The sequence below is a fragment of the Micromesistius poutassou genome (assembly GCF_964030765.1).
Source record: "Micromesistius poutassou genome assembly, chromosome: 1".
NCBI lineage: Eukaryota > Metazoa > Chordata > Actinopteri > Gadiformes > Gadidae > Micromesistius > Micromesistius poutassou.
Window position 1 is genome coordinate 26,945,029 of NC_140271.1, and position 18,366 is coordinate 26,963,394.

Below are 18,366 nucleotides of genomic sequence, written 5' to 3' on the forward strand. Positions count from 1 at the left end.
TATTAATATTGTTTACGTCATCGTTTCAACTTCAGATCAACAATGGTTTTATCTATGTAACTATGTTCACAGTAGCCGGCTGGATGGCTTCAGGTCAGTGGCAGCCGCTCGCGTTCTGCCACCCGGAAGTGTCCTTACGGCTATTGTTTACTAACATTCTGAAGTGTCCTTACGGCTATTGTTTACTAACATTCTGAAGTGTCCTTACGGCTATTGTTTACTAACATTCTGAAGTGTCCTTACGGCTATTGTTTACTAACATTCTGAAGTGTCCTTACGGCTATTGTTTACTAACATTCTGAAGTGTCCTTAGGGCTATTGTTTACTAACATTCTGAAGTGTCCTTACGGCTATTGTTTACTAACATTCTGAAGTGTCCTTACGGCTATTGTTTACTAACATTCTGAAGTGTCCTTACGGCTATTGTTTACAAACATTCTGAAGTGTCCTTACGGCTATTGTTCACTAACATTCTGAAGTGTCCTTACGGCTATTGTTTACTAACATTCTGAAGTGTCCTTACGGCTATTGTTTACTAACATTCTGAAGTGTCCTTACGGCTATTGTTTACTAACATTCTGAAGTGTCCTTACGGCTATTGTTTACAAACATTCTGAAGTGTCCTTACGGCTATTGTTTACTAACATTCTGAAGTGTCCTTACGGCTATTGTTCACTAACATTCTGAAGTGTCCTTACGGCTATTGTTTACTAACATTCTGAAGTGTCCTTACGGCTATTGTTTACTAACATTCTGAAGTGTCCTTACGGCTATTGTTTACTAACATTCTGAAGTGTCCTTACGGCTATTGTTTACAAACATTCTGAAATGCCGTGTAGAGTGGCTCTGAGATTGCCTCATGCATCACCGGCCAAGCTGGCGTAAAGTAAGTTTTTATGAACACCCGCCAAAATGATTTTTAACCCGATATGATTTGTAGCTCCGATGCTACGTGTGAGGGCCGCCCAGCGAGGACCCCCCCCCCCCCCCTCCATCCCATTTAGTAGATCTAAGGCCCAGACAGGACCAGTGCTTTAGTAGATCTAAGGCCCAGACAGGACCAGTGCTTTAGTAGATCTAAGGCCCAGACAGGACCAGTGCTTTAGTAGATCTAAGGCCCAGACAGGACCAGTGCTTTAGTAGATCTAAGGCCCAGACAGGACCAGTGCTTTAGTAGATCTAAGGCCCAGACAGGACCAGTGCTTTAGTAGATCTAAGGCCCAGACAGGACGCCCGAGTGCTTTTCATTCAGGGAAACACAAGGAAGGTCTTACATTGTTTAGGAGATAAGGTAGGATATAATAATAACAACAATATCCGATGCCCCGCCCACAATCAGGACGGCGGCAGGAACAAGCAGCCTGTAGGGAACAGAGAGCGGAGGACTGTTAAGGGCTGGTTATGGTCCCACGTTCACGCAACGCAAGGGGGTGACGGACCCCTTACGTCCTTGCGGGCCCTCCTTGCGTCCACCACGAGGGCCTGACGTGTGCCTCCCAGAAATTCCCCTTCCATTGAGGCAACGCAGCCGCAAGGGCTGTGATTGGTCCGCTCACTAAAACCCGATGCAGGACCAGAAAGGTTCAGGACTGCGTGGAAGCGTCTGCGGGGTCGTTGCGTTGCGTCGACGTGGAACCATAAAGAGCCCTTTAGTCTGCCCTATAATAACGGAACAGCCCCTCATAGTGTCGCAGTACGGTATACCGATACTGAAACCGTGTCACAATAGCCGCCATTTAAACGCTACCATACCGCATGTTACACTGGGTGAAAAGTGGGATTTCCGTCCCCTTGCACGCCCGGAAATTCCTGCAAATGTTGTGGATTTTGGTCCAGGAAAGGCCGCCGAGACAGGATCGCTTTTAACTCACTTTATTTGGTTAAGGTTATTGGTCTATTATCTATCGTCTATGAAACAAAAGGAGAGGGATAGTACATAACACGCGCGGAGCGTCTCAAAGCTTAGCATTCAGGATACGCCGCCGAGAGATTCTGATTCTAGGATGGCGGAGTCCAAGTTAAATAAGTTAATAAAAATTTTCAGTATTGAAAATCTACTGAACATAACAAAAAGTAACACAATTTTTTCAGCATGTATGGAAAATCTACTGAACATAAAAAGTAACACAATTTTTTCAGCATGTATGGAAAATCTACTGAACATAAGAAGTAACACAATTTTAAATTTTCCTTCGAGTATGCATAGGTTTGAATGGCTCAGTGAGCTTTATGTATGTAGAGTTTTGGACATTTTACATTTAAATCTAAACAACATTTTGTAATAGTAAACATGACTCTCATAGGTTTGTTCAATGTTTCCTCATTCAAGTAAACCAGGTATATTGCTTCTCTTAGATACATGCACATAACTTCTGGGGATCGGGGACTATTCTATGTAATTTAATCTGATCACATCGGGCCCTTCGGGTTGCTGTTCACTCATTGTCTCCGGAGTAGGTTCGATTCCTACATAAGCCTGTAAGACATCTGGCAGTCTTGGAGCACTCACTGCTGTGGTGATCAACCGATTCAGTAGTCCTTGTATGCAAGGAATGCAACAACAACAAATAACAACTAACACGGTTATTGCTACTATTCCCATCATGAAGACTGAGTGAATTGGACCCATCCATTTACCAAGTATGTTCTCCATCCACCCGGTGATAGGGTTAGTGATGCCCGAGTTCTCCGCCCACTCTAATCTGAGGGCCTGTAGGCCTGCCAGCGCTCTGGACACTGACCCATCTGGAGCTGCGTTATTGGGGATATAAGTACAACATGCTGTTCCTATCATCTGGCACACCCCTCCTTGCTCAGCCGTCCACATGTCCAATGCTAACTGGTTTTGATAGGCCATACGAGAGGTAGCATCTAATTGTTCTGATATTCCCCTAATCGCCTCGGTGGTATGGTTGACAAACCGCTGTTGGTTATAATATATATAGTTTATCCAATCAACATTTTTATTAATGGTGGCCCACCAAACAAAAACAGATTCAAATCCTGCTATTACTTGATTGCGAGCTTTATGTTCTTCGGGGACGCCTCGGGGCACACCTATGGAGTCTATGTAAATATTATTATCTAAACTTCCTGAGACCGGTTTCAGTGTTCGTTTCTGGCGAATAAAAATTGGGAAGTCTCTATTCTTCCATATCTTGAGATTCATCACATGTTTGCTATCTGGTAAAATATAGATAGGCATTACAAGTTGAATTACAGCGCATGTCCTTGAGAAATTTATGGGGAGAACCCTCTGATGATTTGTCCTCCGCAGAACCACCATATGTCACTACGAGCATGAGTCATATTAGATAACAGATCTATCACTCTAGTGGTGTTACATACTCCAGGAGGAAGGGACCCCACTTTCTTACCTATGCCATTACCTTGGATGCAATGGTAGCCAGGAGTAAGATTAACTTCGAAGCTGGGGGGTATAGCCCTAATTAGGGTCTCAGGATACATAATGTCTAATAAGCCTTTTACATTAGTCATACACCCAGTGATGTGGCCGTCTACAAACAGTTCTAGTAAGCATGCAAACCCTTCTTTTGAGTTAAACGGGGTAATCCTAGCGGGAGCTGTGGTTAGAGTGGGTCGTCCTTCAGCGCAGATTATACAGTCGGTCTTTCCCTGAGCTTGTGCCGTGTAATTCAACCATTTTAACCGTATATTTACATTAGGTCCCCCTGTTTCTACTTCCCATTTATCTGCTTGCACAGGGATAGTATCCCTCCTTGTACCCAGGATGTGTGAACCATGACGTCTGCTTTCATACCTTGAAGGCACTGGGGCTGCGGTAGTATATTGTAGGCTCAGTTGATATACACAGATATTTCTCAGCCTTGTAGAATGAGTCTTCACTTTGTCTGCAGTCCTTTAAATGGCAAATCAAGTTAAAATATTGTTGCTATTCCGTAACAAGTATGTCAACGTGGTTACTTCCGTTATTGTTGCATCTTTGTGCATTGGGGTCCGGACGGATCCCATGCATCTGGAGGTGGTATCAGCCATCGTCTTTTGTGTGTGTGTGTGTGTGTGACAATGACTGTGTGAGGCTGGTGACTGTGTGTGAGAGAGAGGGAGCCTGTATGTGAGAGAGAGGGAGCCTGTGTGTGAGAGAGAGGGAGCCTGTGTGTGAGAGAGAGAGCCTGTGTGTGAGAGAGAGGGAGCCTGTGTGTGAGAGAGAGAGAGACTGTGTGTGAGTCTGGTGACTGTGTGTGTGTGTGAGAGAGAGAGAGAGACTGTGTGTGAGTCTGGTGACTGTGTGAGAGAGAGAGAGAGAGAGAGAGAGAGAGAGAGAGAGAGAGACTGTGTGTGAGTCTGGTGACTGTGTGAGAGAGAGAGAGAGAGAGAGAGAGAGAGACTGTGTGTGAGTCTGGTGACTGTGTGTGAGAGAGAGAGAGAGAGGCTGTGTGTGAGTCTGGTGACTGTGTGTGTGAGAGAGAGAGAGAGGCTGTGTGTGAGTCTGGTGACTGTGTGTGAGAGAGAGAGAGAGGCTGTGTGTGAGTCTGGTGACTGTGTGTGTGAGAGAGAGAGAGGCTGTGTGTGAGTCTGGTGACTGTGTGAGAGAGAGAGGCTGTGTGTGAGTCTGGTGACTGTGTGAGAGAGAGAGGCTGTGTGTGAGAGAGAGAGAGAGAGAGAGAGAGAGAGAGAGAGAGAGAGAGAGAGAGAGAGAGGCTGTGTGTGTGTGAGAGAGAGAGAGAGAGAGAGAGAGAGAGAGAGAGAGAGAGAGAGAGAGAGAGAGAGAGAGAGACTGTGCATTGGGCGGAGGTGGTATCAGCCATCGTCTGTGTGTGGCGCCCGTGCCTCTATGCCTCTTGGGGTCGTTCTTCTACACCTCTGCGTCTAACCTTCCAGAAGGGAAGGCTCCACGGTTACAGTGTCAACCCCTCAGCAACAGGCGGAACGGGTCGCCACGGCTGATTCTCTTCCGTTGTATTCTCCGGGTCTATCGGGTCCATGTGGTGCTTCCTTCCACCTGGATGGCTGTTGGCGTTGCTCTGATGACTTTGTATGGTCTTTCTCTCCTGGGTTTGTTCTTGAAAACCCTTAGGTAGATCTGGTCACCCGGCTCCACTCCCCTTGGTGGGTTCTCGTCTGGCTTTGAGGTTCTGCTTTTCTCTTGTTGGAATACAAACTCATGTACAGCAGTTAGTCGTCAAACATATTGTTCTTAATTCTATATAATTGCTTTAACGGAAGTCCCTTATGGGATCCTTGAAATGAAGTTGAAGGCATGGATCAACCAGTAAATATTTCATGCGAGGTTAGATGAGTCATTCTGTTAGCTTGCATGTGAGAACTCATTAGTGTTAGTGGTATTGTTCTACACAATTCAATTGAGTCAAAAGTTTGATTAGTCTCACTACTTCCCTCCTTGCTCATGGTTAACTCCAAGTTAACTCCATGAGCATTAAATGATAATTGAAATTGAGAACATAGCATGTAGGATCACTTCCTAACAGATAGCAGCTAATCGACCATGATTCTAGATTTTAATTGATTTAATTGACAAGTAATTCTACTTGTACAGTTTTAGATTTACTTTTTATTATATGTATTTCAGTCTCATAATTGTCATACCCATTTTTATTCAATTATCCTTTCCAGTGTGATTTTTCCTATTACCCTTTTTTTTTTTTTTTTTTTTTTTAATGTGACATCAATGATATTTGTGATATGTTGAACTGTGCATTAACTCCGCCGTCCCCGAGTCCTTTTGGGGCGGGTCCTTCTGCTCAGATTGGTGAGAGAGGATTTTCCCTGAACTCTAAGAGTCCCCAGCGCTGGTTGACCCCTGGACTTCTGTGGACGAGCGGTGTGTGTGCTATGGACAACTTTATATGCTAATTGTTCACGTTATGGAGTCTAGATAATAACCCCTAAATTCTGCGATTACCATGGGACGTATTGATCATGGTGTCCCTTTACTAGAAAAGAGTTTACACCTGAAACACCATTTGGTGCTTTTCTCACCTTCTGTGATCTTTAAAGTTTTTCTCCTCTGATTTACTACCTCTGGGCTGGGCCCTTTGTTTCTCTGTGTGTCTCTTTTTTCTGACTAAACATTTTTGGCCGCACCTGGGGTCATAAATCGATAACCCCCAGAAGTACCCTTGTCCCACTTCTCTTAGTGGGAGACAATCTTAAAAACAATCTTAAAAATCTTAAAAACAATCTTAAAAACAACAATCTTAAAAACAAAACAATATAGGGTTTCCTTCAACACATGGACAATCGTACACCACAAAAAATAATGTTCATCATAACTAAACACATATTTACAAGTTCGAACCATATAAGTCGAACTGACCGATTTCAGGTTTTCAACACATGGACAATCGTACACCACAAAAAATAATGTTCATCATAACTAAACACATATTTACAAGTTCGAACCGAGTCGAACTGACCGATTTCAGGTTTTCAATAATCTTTTCTGGTTATTCCAGATTCCTACACGCCTAAATTCAACACCGTCATGGCGGATTTTAACCCTCTTAGGGGAACCACTTGCCGAATAGGAAAAAAAAAAAAGAGGGGACTCAAATTTCCCACAAAAAAATAGAAACAGTTGCAAACTAATATGTACATTACAAAAAATAACACAATCCAAAAATAAACACCAATGGGTTAGTAGCTGATTTTGAAAACGTTTACTCTGACGATAATCTGTAGATAATATTTAACGGTGTCTCTGTCTCTTCCTATCTCTTAGAAGAGACAGGGACATGGGTAAAAATGCTGGTTTAATAACTAAGTATCACTGTTAGTGTGCATGATGGATCTTAGGTGTACAGAGCAAATATTTACACAGACAATCAGGGAGAACGAAAAGTGTTCTTCTGGGCAGTAGGGGGGGCGATTATTAGCATGGACGTTTATTAGGTGCCAAGCACAAAGTGCGAGGAACCTATTGTAATTGTTAGTTTTATTATTATTATTCCGCCCCGTTTGCATTACACAGTCTAAACCGCTCGCACGCTTTTTATGAAATTTACTAGACCTGTAGAGGTTGACCCAAGATTAACAGAGAGCAAATATTACACTGATTGGCCCAAAGGTGGCGTTATACTAACTGCCCAAAAATGCAAACTTTGCACAAGCATATTTCGTAGCCGGTTTGACCTACACTCATGAAACTTTGTTCACACGTGCATATCCTCAGGCTGGACAAATATGCCTCAGGAACCTATGACTTGCGGTTCCTAGATTTGCCGCATGAGTCTGTACAATAAAGTTTAAAGCACCCATGAGTCATTGACTTCTAAAAGAGGCGTGGTTTAAAACACAAAAATAGTTAAATGCTCTTATCAACATCAAGTTGGACTCCTATGATCTTGACTCCAATGCAATAGTCAAATTCTGAACAAGATAAAGTCAACATATTTACAAATACGGCGTGGCATCGAAATGGGTGTGGCCTGTCACAAAAAACACCACAGCTCATAGACACAATGTTTGCTTTGAGCGGGACCAACTTCGTGGCTGTTGGGCCCAAAGTTCCAGCTAAGTGAAATGAAAGTGATTGGCAAAACAACATGGCTGCTAGAGGCTCAAAATCCTCAAAAATTGTCAAAATTTAACGTCAAAAGTCAGGGTTAATTTAACCCAATCACCATCAAACCTGGGATAGTCAAAGGTACATGGGTCAGAATGAAACTGTCCAAATTGTATCTAAATTAGTCTAAAGTTGGCGCTATTGCAACAGTCCAAAAATGCAAAAAATGGTTTGATCGTTTATTTGTCGGCTCAGGTTTGGCACCGTAAAATGCTGTTTGCAGCTTTATTTCACCTTATTGTTTGCCCATGAAAAAAAAAAAAATTACAATATTAAGATTTGCATTATTAAGATTTGCATCTTCAATAGTAGACGAATATTTTGCTTTGACCGTTATTCATAATCACAATTAATGCTCTATCATTCTATTCAATTGTCTCTTTTTTAACCCAACTATCTAAATCGGATGACCTGATCTTTATTTATGCTACATATTGTTTGTATTTAATATTGTCTATCCTTTGCCACACTTCTACCTTCTGCATACCACATCAAACGTGCATATGACTTATTCTAATAAAGTAAAACCTGGTTTCATCTTTACGTTCTTATGTTACGTGAGTATCAAACCTGTTCATTATTATTTCCAAAACAGTTTCCTAGTTATTCAAGTCCCTTATCTATCTATACCATTACAAAAATATTATTATTATATTTATCTAGTTTTCCGTTGGTCAACATCTAATCGATACAATATTCTCAACCTCTGGTCGGTTTGTCTGTTTGTCTATCTGTGAACAAACATCACACTGATCACATCATCTTACTGAACAACCCCCGAGCAATCCTCTCAGGCCCTCTGGGTTCCAGCCAACTTCTTATCACAACTTTAATAACATAGATCATTTAAAAAAATGTCCAGTTCAAAAACAAATACATCGAACATTAATAAATCCACCATAAATCAATTCTACGGCTTCCACATATAATGAAGGTATCTTTGACAGTAGGGATCCAGTTTCATACAGTTTCATCCTCCATAAATTTCTTCATGGTTCAATAATAACGGAGGTCTCCACTACATGTGGATAAATGCAAGTAGACCTATTCTGTCGTATGTACATAATGGGGTAAATCCACAAAAAACACAAATCAATCAATCCATCGTAAATCAATTATACGGCTTCACATATAACGAAGGTCTCCAATGCATGAGTACCTCTTACATCCTATGTACATAATGTGGTAAAAAGAAATATAATTAAAACTGCGCGAAGTGATGAACGGGACCTCGCGCCGGCTTGCGGCCGCGTCATGTGCCGTCGTAACATGTGCGCTGACCAATGTAGAAGCAGATCCGACACAAGATGTCGGAGCACTGTGCAGCTGTGTATTGTGTGGATGCAGTGTGTGGCAGTGGCGTCACTAGGCTGTTTTCTAAAACAAAAACAAATCAACTTTCCGACGGTCCTTGAACGCCCCCCGTTCACCGCACGACAACAAGCAACACGTGAGTCAGTACACTTCAGCAGTCGGACTCAGTGTGACAACCAGACTTACGGCTTCACATATAACGAAGGTCTCCAATGCATGAATACCTTACATCCTATGTACATAATGTGGTAAAAAGAAATATAATTATTTAGTAGTAAAAACACACTGAGTGTGTGTGACAGTTTGTGTGGGTGTGTGTGTGAGACAGAGTGTTTCTGTTAGTGTGTTTAAGCCTGTACGTATATGTGTGAGATAGTCTGTGTGTGTGAGAGATATTATGTGATACAGTTACTGAGAGGGTGAGGGTGTTGGGGGAGGGATAGAGAGAGAGAGGGGGGGGGGGAAGAGAGAGAGAGAGAGAGAGAGAGAGAGAGAGTTGGGGGGATAGGTAGATGGTTCCCCGAGTTGGCCCTCTTGTGACACCCTGGTCATGAAGCCCTTTCAGCCCGGTAAGACATCCAGCCAGCTGAAGGCCCAGCCAAAGGTTCTCAAGCAAGAACACTATAATGAAGGGAACATTCACTGATTGAGCCATGCGCATTTGCCATGCTCAGAATGCGAGAGACAGACAGACAGACAGACAGACAGACAGACAGAGGGGGGAGAGAGGGAGAGAAGGGGGGGGAGAGAGAGGGAGAGAGAGGGAGAGAGAGAGGGGGGGGAGAGAGGGAGAGAGAGAGAGGGAGAGAGAGGGAGAGAGAGGGGGGGGGAGAGAGGGAGAGAGTTGGGGGGATAGGTAGATGGTTCCCCGAGTTGGCCTTCTTGTGACACCCTGGTCATGAAGCCCTTTCAGCCCGGTAAGACATCCAGCCAGCTGAAGGCCCAGCCAAAGGTTCTCAAGCAAGAACACAATAATGAAGGGAACATTCACTGATTGAGCCATGCGCATTTGCCATGCTCAGAATGCGAGAGACAGACAGACAGACAGACAGAGGGGGGAGAGAGGGAGAGAAGGGGGGGGGAGAGAGAGGGAGAGAGGGGGGAGAGAGAGGGAGAGAGAGAGGGGGGGGAGAGAGAGAGAGGGGGGGGGGAGAGAGGGAGAGAGAGAGAGAGAGTTGGGGGGATAGGTAGATGGTTCCCCGAGTTGGCCTTCTTGTGACACCCTGGTCATGAAGCCCTTTCAGCCCGGTAAGACATCCAGCCAGCTGAAGGCCCAGCCAAAGGTTCTCAAGCAAGAACACAATAATGAAGGGAACATTCACTGATTGAGCCATGCGCATTTGCCATGCTCAGAATGCGACAGACAGACAGACAGACAGACAGACAGACAGACAGACAGAGGGGGGAGAGAGGGAGAGAAGGGGGGGGAGAGAGAGGGAGAGAGGGGGGAGAGAGAGAGGGAGAGAGAGAGAGGGGGGGGGGAGAGAGGGAGAGAGAGAGAGGGGGGGGGGAGAGAGGGAGAGAGAGAGAGAGAGAGAGAGGGGGGGGAGAGAGGGAGAGAGAGAGAGAGAGTTGGGGGGATAGGTAGATGGTTCCCCGAGTTGGCCCGTTTGAGACACCCTTCCTGAAGCTCTATCAGCCCGATAACACATCCAGCCAGCTGAAGGCCCAGCCAACGGTTCTCAAGCAAGAACACAATAATGAAGGGAACATTCATTGATTGAGCCATGAGCATCTGCCATGCTTAAAATACGAGAGACAGAGAGAGAGTGAGGGTGAGAGTGTTAGAGTTAGAGTTAGAGAGAGAGAGAGAGAGAGAGAGTGAGGGTGATTGTAGGGTAGGGAGGTGTCGAGCTGGAGAGAGGAGGGGGGGTCGTATGGGGAGGGAGGGGTCGAGCTGGAGAGAGGGGGGGGGTCGTATGGGGAGGGAGGGGTCGAACTGGAGAGAGGGGGGGGTCGTATGGGGAGGGAGGGGTCGAACTGGAGAGGGGGGGGTCGTATGGGGAGGGAGGGGTCGAGCTGGAGAGAGGGGGGGGGTCGTATGGGGAGGGAGGGGTCGAACTGGAGAGGGGGGGGGTCGTATGGGGAGGGAGGGGTCGAACTGGAGAGGGGGGGGTCGAACTGGAGAGGGGGGGGTCGAACTGGAGAGGGGGGGGGGTCGTATGGGGAGGGAGGGGTCGAACTGGAGAGGGGGGGGGTCGTAGGGGGAGGGAGGGGTCGAGAGGGAGAGAAGGGGGGGGGGGGGGGGTGTTCTCTTTGTTAACCAGATGGTGATCCCCTTTGAAGCTCGTCTAGGTGTGATAGGCAATCTTTAGGACAATGTCTCTCATCCCCCAATGCTTAAACAAGGCTTTCACCATGTGGTCGACCATAATCGCCATTAAAAAATGCGTTAACATGGCCACCGACACGACGAGAACTGTATTCCATACAGATTGTCTTTGTTTCATGGGACCTAGAGACACCACCACGTGTGGACTCCCATTCTAGTCTTCTGGGCCTAATAACACCACGGTATTGCCGACTCGACAATGCTCTGAACACTCTTTCCAGCTTCGGGGTCTCAACGAACTGTTTAATACAACTTGGATAACAATTTAGCTCATCAGTAGGCTACTGTGTCCCGGTCAAAACGCGGACACGTCGAAAACTTAACAAATCCTTTATACAGATCACCTCTAAAACCCCGTCGGGTATCACATTTAGACAAACATATATACAATTCTGGCCCTTTGTTTCCTCGGTTTAGTCTTATAATGGCGACTAAATCATTGTTTATAATTAATTCCCAATCGGAGTTATCAGCGATCGTTCATCTTTACTTCGGCTTAACTGTAATGACTATGGACCGGAATAACGGAGCTTTCACGAAAACGAATACTGATTACCTCTGCCACCTAAAGTTCCTATAACTAATCTATGCAGAATTAGTCTTTGCGACAATAGGTTCTGCTTACCTTATTTTATTGGGCCCGTGGCAGGGAAGATCAGATCCTCGTGTTCGATCGGCTCGGTCAGTCCAGGTCCGCCTTTCCTTGGATAAATCACGTCAGGGTCACCAAATTGTTGTGGATTTTGGTCCAGGAAAGGCCGCCGAGACAGGATCGCTTTTAACTCACTTTATTTGGTTGAGGTTATTGGTCTATTGTCTATCGTCTATGAAACAAAAGGAGAGGAATGGTAAATAACACGCGCGGAGCGTCTCAGAGCTTAGCATGCAGGAAGATACGCCGCTGAGAGATTCTCTCTTCCAAAGGCGGAGTCTGAGTTTATGTATCCCAGGTGTTCTTCTTTGGGTTTTCTCACTTCCTGTGTGTGTCCGTTGCTGCCCCTAGTGTAATGTTTTATAACTTTGTCAAATGTGTTCAGTGCTGCCCTCAGGCGATTAGGAGGGGAAATTACCTCTAAACTATGCTTGGTGCTACTGGATATGCTATGTGAGAGTATTACAGTAAAAATGTATCGCTAGGGAATATTACAATTAAAAAATGTCACAGCCAGGTTAAATGTTGTCTGTGGTCCAGGAGCGGGATTAGGGTACGGGGTGATGAGCGTCGGGAGGCATGGATACCCTCGATCTCCTAGGAGATCCCCATCGAATTGCCCTGCGATCAAATACAAACTTTGAGCTATCTTGCACAAGCACAACAATTATATGAGGTCTATAATATGTTCATAATACAACGCACCCTGTTGAAATGTATTGCTCACATTGGATGTGTGCCCTCAATGCACCCAATTACATTAGGAAGTCCTGAAATATAACACCCAGATGAAAAGTCAACAAGGATAATTTCGGAGCCATTTGGGAACACTTAAAGTAGATAATGCTGACCTGCAAGTTGGTGAAACTCCATATTAATGCGTCTCGTGGGTTTATGGCCTGGAAAAACGATAGCCTACTCTGAGCAAAACCAGGTTATCTTCCAAACTTAACCTGCGCAAAACCTGCTCCGACCAGGTTTGATTGAGAGCATATGTTTCTATAGCAACTTACATGCCGTGGTCATTTTGGAACGGAAAACCTAGGGTTGCCGCTAACCCTGGGTTAACTTAGCTGGGTAAGTGATAAAACCGGCTTTGTGGAACACCCCTCAGGTGTCTGCCTTTGTTTGTAGGGCGCATCAGGCTTTTATATGCCTCCACGGTGCTGTTGCTCTCTGGTTGGCTGGGCCCCGCACCACTCAGCTGCCAGGGCTAATCAGGGGATGGGTGGACCCGCCCACTTGAGCTGCTTTGGGGAAAACAGGAGGGGTAGCGCATACAGAGGGAGGGGAGACAATGCGGTCGGCTCAAGGCCGTAACATCAACATAGATACATCGCACAAAAGATGAGAGAACTGGGACGGTTTGTGTTGGATGCAAAGAAGATTGACAAGCGTGTGAAAAGTCTAAAAGATATATGTGATCCAACAAAGTTTGACCTAGCAGTAAAAGCATAGCCTGGCTCCGCCCGCCCACCTACTTCCGCCCAAATTTCATTTTCCCTTCAGTAGTCAGTCTGGGGCTGGGGCTTGTTAGTGGGATTTTGCCCGAACAAATTTCTGTGTGACCAATCAGCGAACAGAGGAAGTGGCTGAGAACGATGACGTCGAAGTAGCGACGTATTGTCAATGACAAGACCCAGCCTCGACAGTTGACTGCAAACACTATCTCTGTCCTTACGAATATTAATGTAGAATTTGTAATTGTTCCTTGAACTCTAAAATTAGATGAACAAAACCTGCAGCTATCGTTGACAGACTTCTTCACGCTTCATCTTGTTTTGTTTGTGTACACAGCCTGCGCATGCGCGCAACGTAGTTTCCGGCCGGTCCCGGCGTATGACATACGTCACGACCAAACGCTGCGATTGGTTATGGCAGATCCAGAGTGGCACTGGGCAGATCCAATAGTTTTGAACTTCAACAGACACCCGCCTCCAAGTGAGTGAACGTTCGCCAATTACAGCAGTTCCAGACCTTCTGTACAAATGAAATGAAGTACGATGGTCTGGTAGCACCAGGCTAGTAAAAGCAGCCAGGAGGGTGTCAAACTACAGCGCAGAAACCAACGAATATGGAAAGCCATCTACTGCTGTCAAAATTGGATTTTCTCTCAAAGGGGCAACAGAAGCCTGGATTGGACATTGTTTGATGACAGATGTTTTAACTGAGAAGAGGGCCAAGAAGTTTAAGTAGCTGCTAGATAACTCTTGGTCCACTTTCGTGTTAGCCAATGCTCACAGCACAATGGAACAACAGAGGTGGAACAAAGAAGACAGTGTACCTTTGACAAAGGACGTTGTTACTCTGCAGAACTACCTGAGGAAAATTGAGGATGAGGCAAAGGTGGAGTTAAGAGAGTGTGCGAGCACAACAGCATACAAAAAGTTGACTGAGAGCCTTCTCGCACAAATAATAGTATTTAATAAGAGGCTTAACCTTGGAGACATATCTAAAAGCCGACACTGGTCCTGTGAATAAGGACATATATGAAACCCTATCAGCAGTGGAAAAACAACTGAGCCACAGGCTGACACGGATAGTGACACGTGGAAAGAGAGGTAGAAAAGTGCCCATTCACCTTCTTGAGAGCACAAAAACCTCTCTTGACTTCATGATTGAAAAATGGAAGGAAGTTGGCGTAACTGATGACAACCCATTTCTGTTTGCCAGGATCGGAACAGAAACCAATATTCGTGGGTGTGACTGCCTTTGGAAATATGCTGAAGAGAGCAAGGCAAGCAACCCAGAACTCCTTAGGTCAACAAAACTAAGAAAGGATGTTGCTACCTTATGCCAGCTTCTGGACCTTGATAATCAAGAACTGGAACAAGTAGCTCGTTTTATGGGACATGACATAAGAGTCCATTGCGATTATTACCGCCAAACTGACAAAACATTTCAGGTGGCCAAGATTGGGAAACTACTGTTTGCAATGGAGCATGGAGCAGGGTCGCTTAAAAGGAAGAATCTGAAGACACTGGACTCTGTGGTCTTTAGTGTGTACATTTATATTGATAATGTTTTATTGTACTGTTTTATTCTACTTATTTTAATCAGTATATTTGTTTTTGGTATATGTATATACTGTATTTTGCAATTAACACACACCGCACTGTTCGTTTTTGTAACTTATGTTTTTTGTGAACATTTTCATAGGTAAAGGACATGAAGCCACCTCAACCAAAGGCTTGAGAGGAGTCAAAGAGAGAGGGACATCAGATGTAGACAGACGACTGGAAGCTAATGATGGTAAGTAATATATATCATGATAATGTTAATATAATAAATTCCTTCTTAGGCCCTTTGAACTCAAAGTTGAAATTCACATTGGAACAACTAATTTGGTTGACAGTACCTCAGGCTTAAAGCTTTAATACACCTTTATTTGAAGTAGTCTATAAAAGTCTATAAAAAATGCTTAGGAAACTCAAAGACATTATCTTAGAGGCAGTCTAGATGTGGGAAAGTAGCCTAATGCTGTGTTCCAGACAAAGTTGGTGGTTGAATTTCCCAGTTGAATTTCCAATGTCCGACCTCCAAGCATTCCAGGTGGAGGCCATTGCCATTGTTGCCCCATCCTTGTGCTTGGGAAGCTGTTTGAAAATGTCAATGGCCCAATTGTTTCCATTTTATTCATATGCAAGACATTTATCGTTAGGTGCGGCCTTAACCTCCCAGACAGAGTGTTAACTGAACCTTTTGTTTCTCATCCCATATGGTCTAGCGGTTAGGATTCATGCTTTCCACCTAGGCGGTTCAAATCCCGCTATGGGAATTTCATATGGGGTTATTGTATATTGGTCAGCACTCTATGTTGTGGCTGCAGAAACCCTCGTTTGAATCCGGGTTACGGCATCTGTTTGATTTCAGCAGAGGAAATAAATAAGGCCCACCAAAGAATTTGTAGCAGGTTTGGTTTTGGGCTTTTAGATGAAGGGTGCATCTTAGGGCTGGGCCATTAATCGAATTTTGATCGCAATTTGGATTTCAGAGTGAAACGATCATCAAACTAATATAATCGATTTGAGTTTTTTTTTTTTGTTATTGTTTTTTTAATGGAAATTCTAGAACAACTGGATTCATATCTGGACTTTATTTTCTATTTGACCATTTTGTGTATTTTTTTAAGGGTAAATTTCAAAGTTGTCATTTAAAAAAAAGATTTTTTGGAGAGAAATTATGAATGAATGCATCATGTTTTCAAACTCAAAAATAATCGTTTGAATAATCAGGATTTCAATATTGACCAAAATAATCGTGATTATGATTTTTTCCATAGTCGAGCAGCCCTAGTGCCGCTGTCAAGCTGCTGAGAGTGTTAACTGAAACTTGCTTTTCTAATCCCATATGGTCTAGTGGTCAGGATTCCTGGTTTTCACCCAGGCGGCCCGTGTTCAACTCCCGGTATGGGAATTTCATATGGGGTGATCGTACATTGATCTGTGGTCACTGGAACTTTCATTCGAATCCGGGTCACGGCATCTGTTTGATTTCAGCAGAGTAAATAAATAAGGCCCACCAAAGAATTTCTAGCAGGTTCGGCTTTGGGCTTTTAGATGAAGGGTGCATCTTAGGGCTGGGCGATTAATCGATTTTTGATCGCGATTTGGATTTCAGAGTGAAACGATCACCAAACTAATATAATCGAGTTGAAGGGTTTTTTTTCTTTTGTTTTTTTAATAGAAATTCCACAACAGCTGGATTCATATCTGGACTTTATTTTCTATTTGACCATTTTGTGTATTTTTTTAAGGGTAAATTTCAAAGTTGTCATTTTAAAAAAAAAAATTTTGGAGAGAAATTATGAATAAATGCATCATGTTTTCAAACTCAAAAATAATCGTTTGAATAATCGAGATTTCAATATTGACCAAAATAATCGTGATTATGATTTTTTCCATAATCGAGCAGCCCTAGTGCCGCTGTCAAGCTGCTGTCAACCACATCCGGTACATCCCATTTGGTTTAACGGTCAGGGTTCCTTGTTGGTAACGAGGTGGGCCGTGCTCAACCCCTGGAATTGTAGTCTCACTTGCCGTGATCATGTAGTGGTTAGTACTCGGTGTTCAAGGACACAGAAATTCCGGGTCACGGCAGCATTTTTGCCTTTCACTCCGTTAAGCGGTAAAAACAAATTAAATGTGACTCGGGAATTTCATGCAATCGTTCATTTTTGTTTTTTCGCATTAATATTTGGGGGTAGGTTTATCTTAGTCTAGGGCAAGTTGGACAACGTTTATAGAGTCTGACTACTGCGCTCAAGAACCTAGGTAGTCTTCATTCTTTCGCAAATTGATTTAAATGTGGGAAAAAAAGCAAATTCTTTCGTCTACAAAGGTAGCCCAGCACGAGAGGGTAAACGCCCATTGCTTGTGCTTGGAAAGCTGTTTGAAAATGTCAATGGCCCAGTTGTTTCCATTTCATTCATATGCAAGACATTCATCGTTAGGTGCGGCCTTAACCTCCGAGACAGAGTGTTAACTGAAACTTATGTTTTCAATCCCATATGGTCTAGCGGTCAGGATTCCTGGTTTTCACCCAGGCGGCCCGGGTTCAACTCCCGGTATGGGAATTTCATATGGGGTGATCGTACATTGATCTGTAATCTGGGTTGTGGACGTAGTAACCATAGTTTGAATCCATGTCACGGCATCAATTTGATGTCAACAACTTTGGCAGAGGAAATAAATAAGGCCCACCATAGAATTTGTAGCTGGTTTGTTTTTGGGCTTTTAGACGGTCAGGGTTCCTTGTTGGTAACGAGGTGGGCCGTGCTCAACCCCTGGAATCGTAGTCTCACTTGCCGTGATCATGTAGTGGTTAGTACTAGGACACAGAAATTCCGGGTCACGGCAGCATTTTTGCCTTTCACTCCGTTAAGCGGTAAAAACAAATTAAATGTGACTCGGGAATTTCATGCAATCGTTCATTTTTGTTTTTTCGCATTAATATTTGGGGGTAGGTTTATCTTAGTCTAGGGCAAGTTGGACAACGTTTATAGAGTCTGACTACTGCGCTCAAGAACCTAGGTAGTCTTCTTTCTTTCTCAAATTGATTTAAATGTGGGAAAAACAGCAAATTCTTTCATCTAAAAAGGTAGCCCACCACGAGAGAGTAAACGCCCATTGCTTGTGCTTGGAAAGCTGTTTGAAAATGTCAATGGCCCAGTTGTTTCCATTTCATTCATATGCAAGACATTCATCGTTAGGTGCGGCCTTAACCTCCGAGACAGAGTGTTAACTGAAACTTGCATTTCCAATCCCATATGGTCTAGCGGTCAGGATTCCTGGTTTTCACCCAGGCGGCCCGGGTTCAACTCCCGGTATGGGAATTTCATATGGGGTGATCGTACATTGAACTTTACTCTGCGTTGTGGTCGCTGGAACTCTCATTCGAATCCGGGTCACGGCATCTGTTTGATTTCAGCAGAGTAAATAAATAAGGCCCACCAAAGAATTTGTAGCAGGTTCGGCTTTGGGCTTTTAGATGAAGGGTGCA

General features: G+C 44.1%; 3 non-coding genes across 3 annotated transcripts; all 3 read left to right on the top strand.

The window, feature by feature from the left end:
* Nucleotides 1–16,209: 16,209 nt before the first annotated feature.
* Nucleotides 16,210–16,281, top strand: AC3HAE_007836 (transfer RNA glutamic acid (anticodon UUC)). Its single transcript has one exon. It is a non-coding gene; the product is annotated as a tRNA-Glu (tRNA).
* A 1,087-nt stretch (nt 16,282–17,368) lies between these two features.
* On the top strand, nt 17,369–17,440 carry AC3HAE_007837 (transfer RNA glutamic acid (anticodon UUC)). The gene has a single exon. It is a non-coding gene; the product is annotated as a tRNA-Glu (tRNA).
* Nucleotides 17,441–18,127: 687 nt separating this feature from the next.
* On the top strand, nt 18,128–18,199 carry AC3HAE_007839 (transfer RNA glutamic acid (anticodon UUC)). Its single transcript has one exon. It is a non-coding gene; the product is annotated as a tRNA-Glu (tRNA).
* Nucleotides 18,200–18,366: the final 167 nt, after the last annotated feature.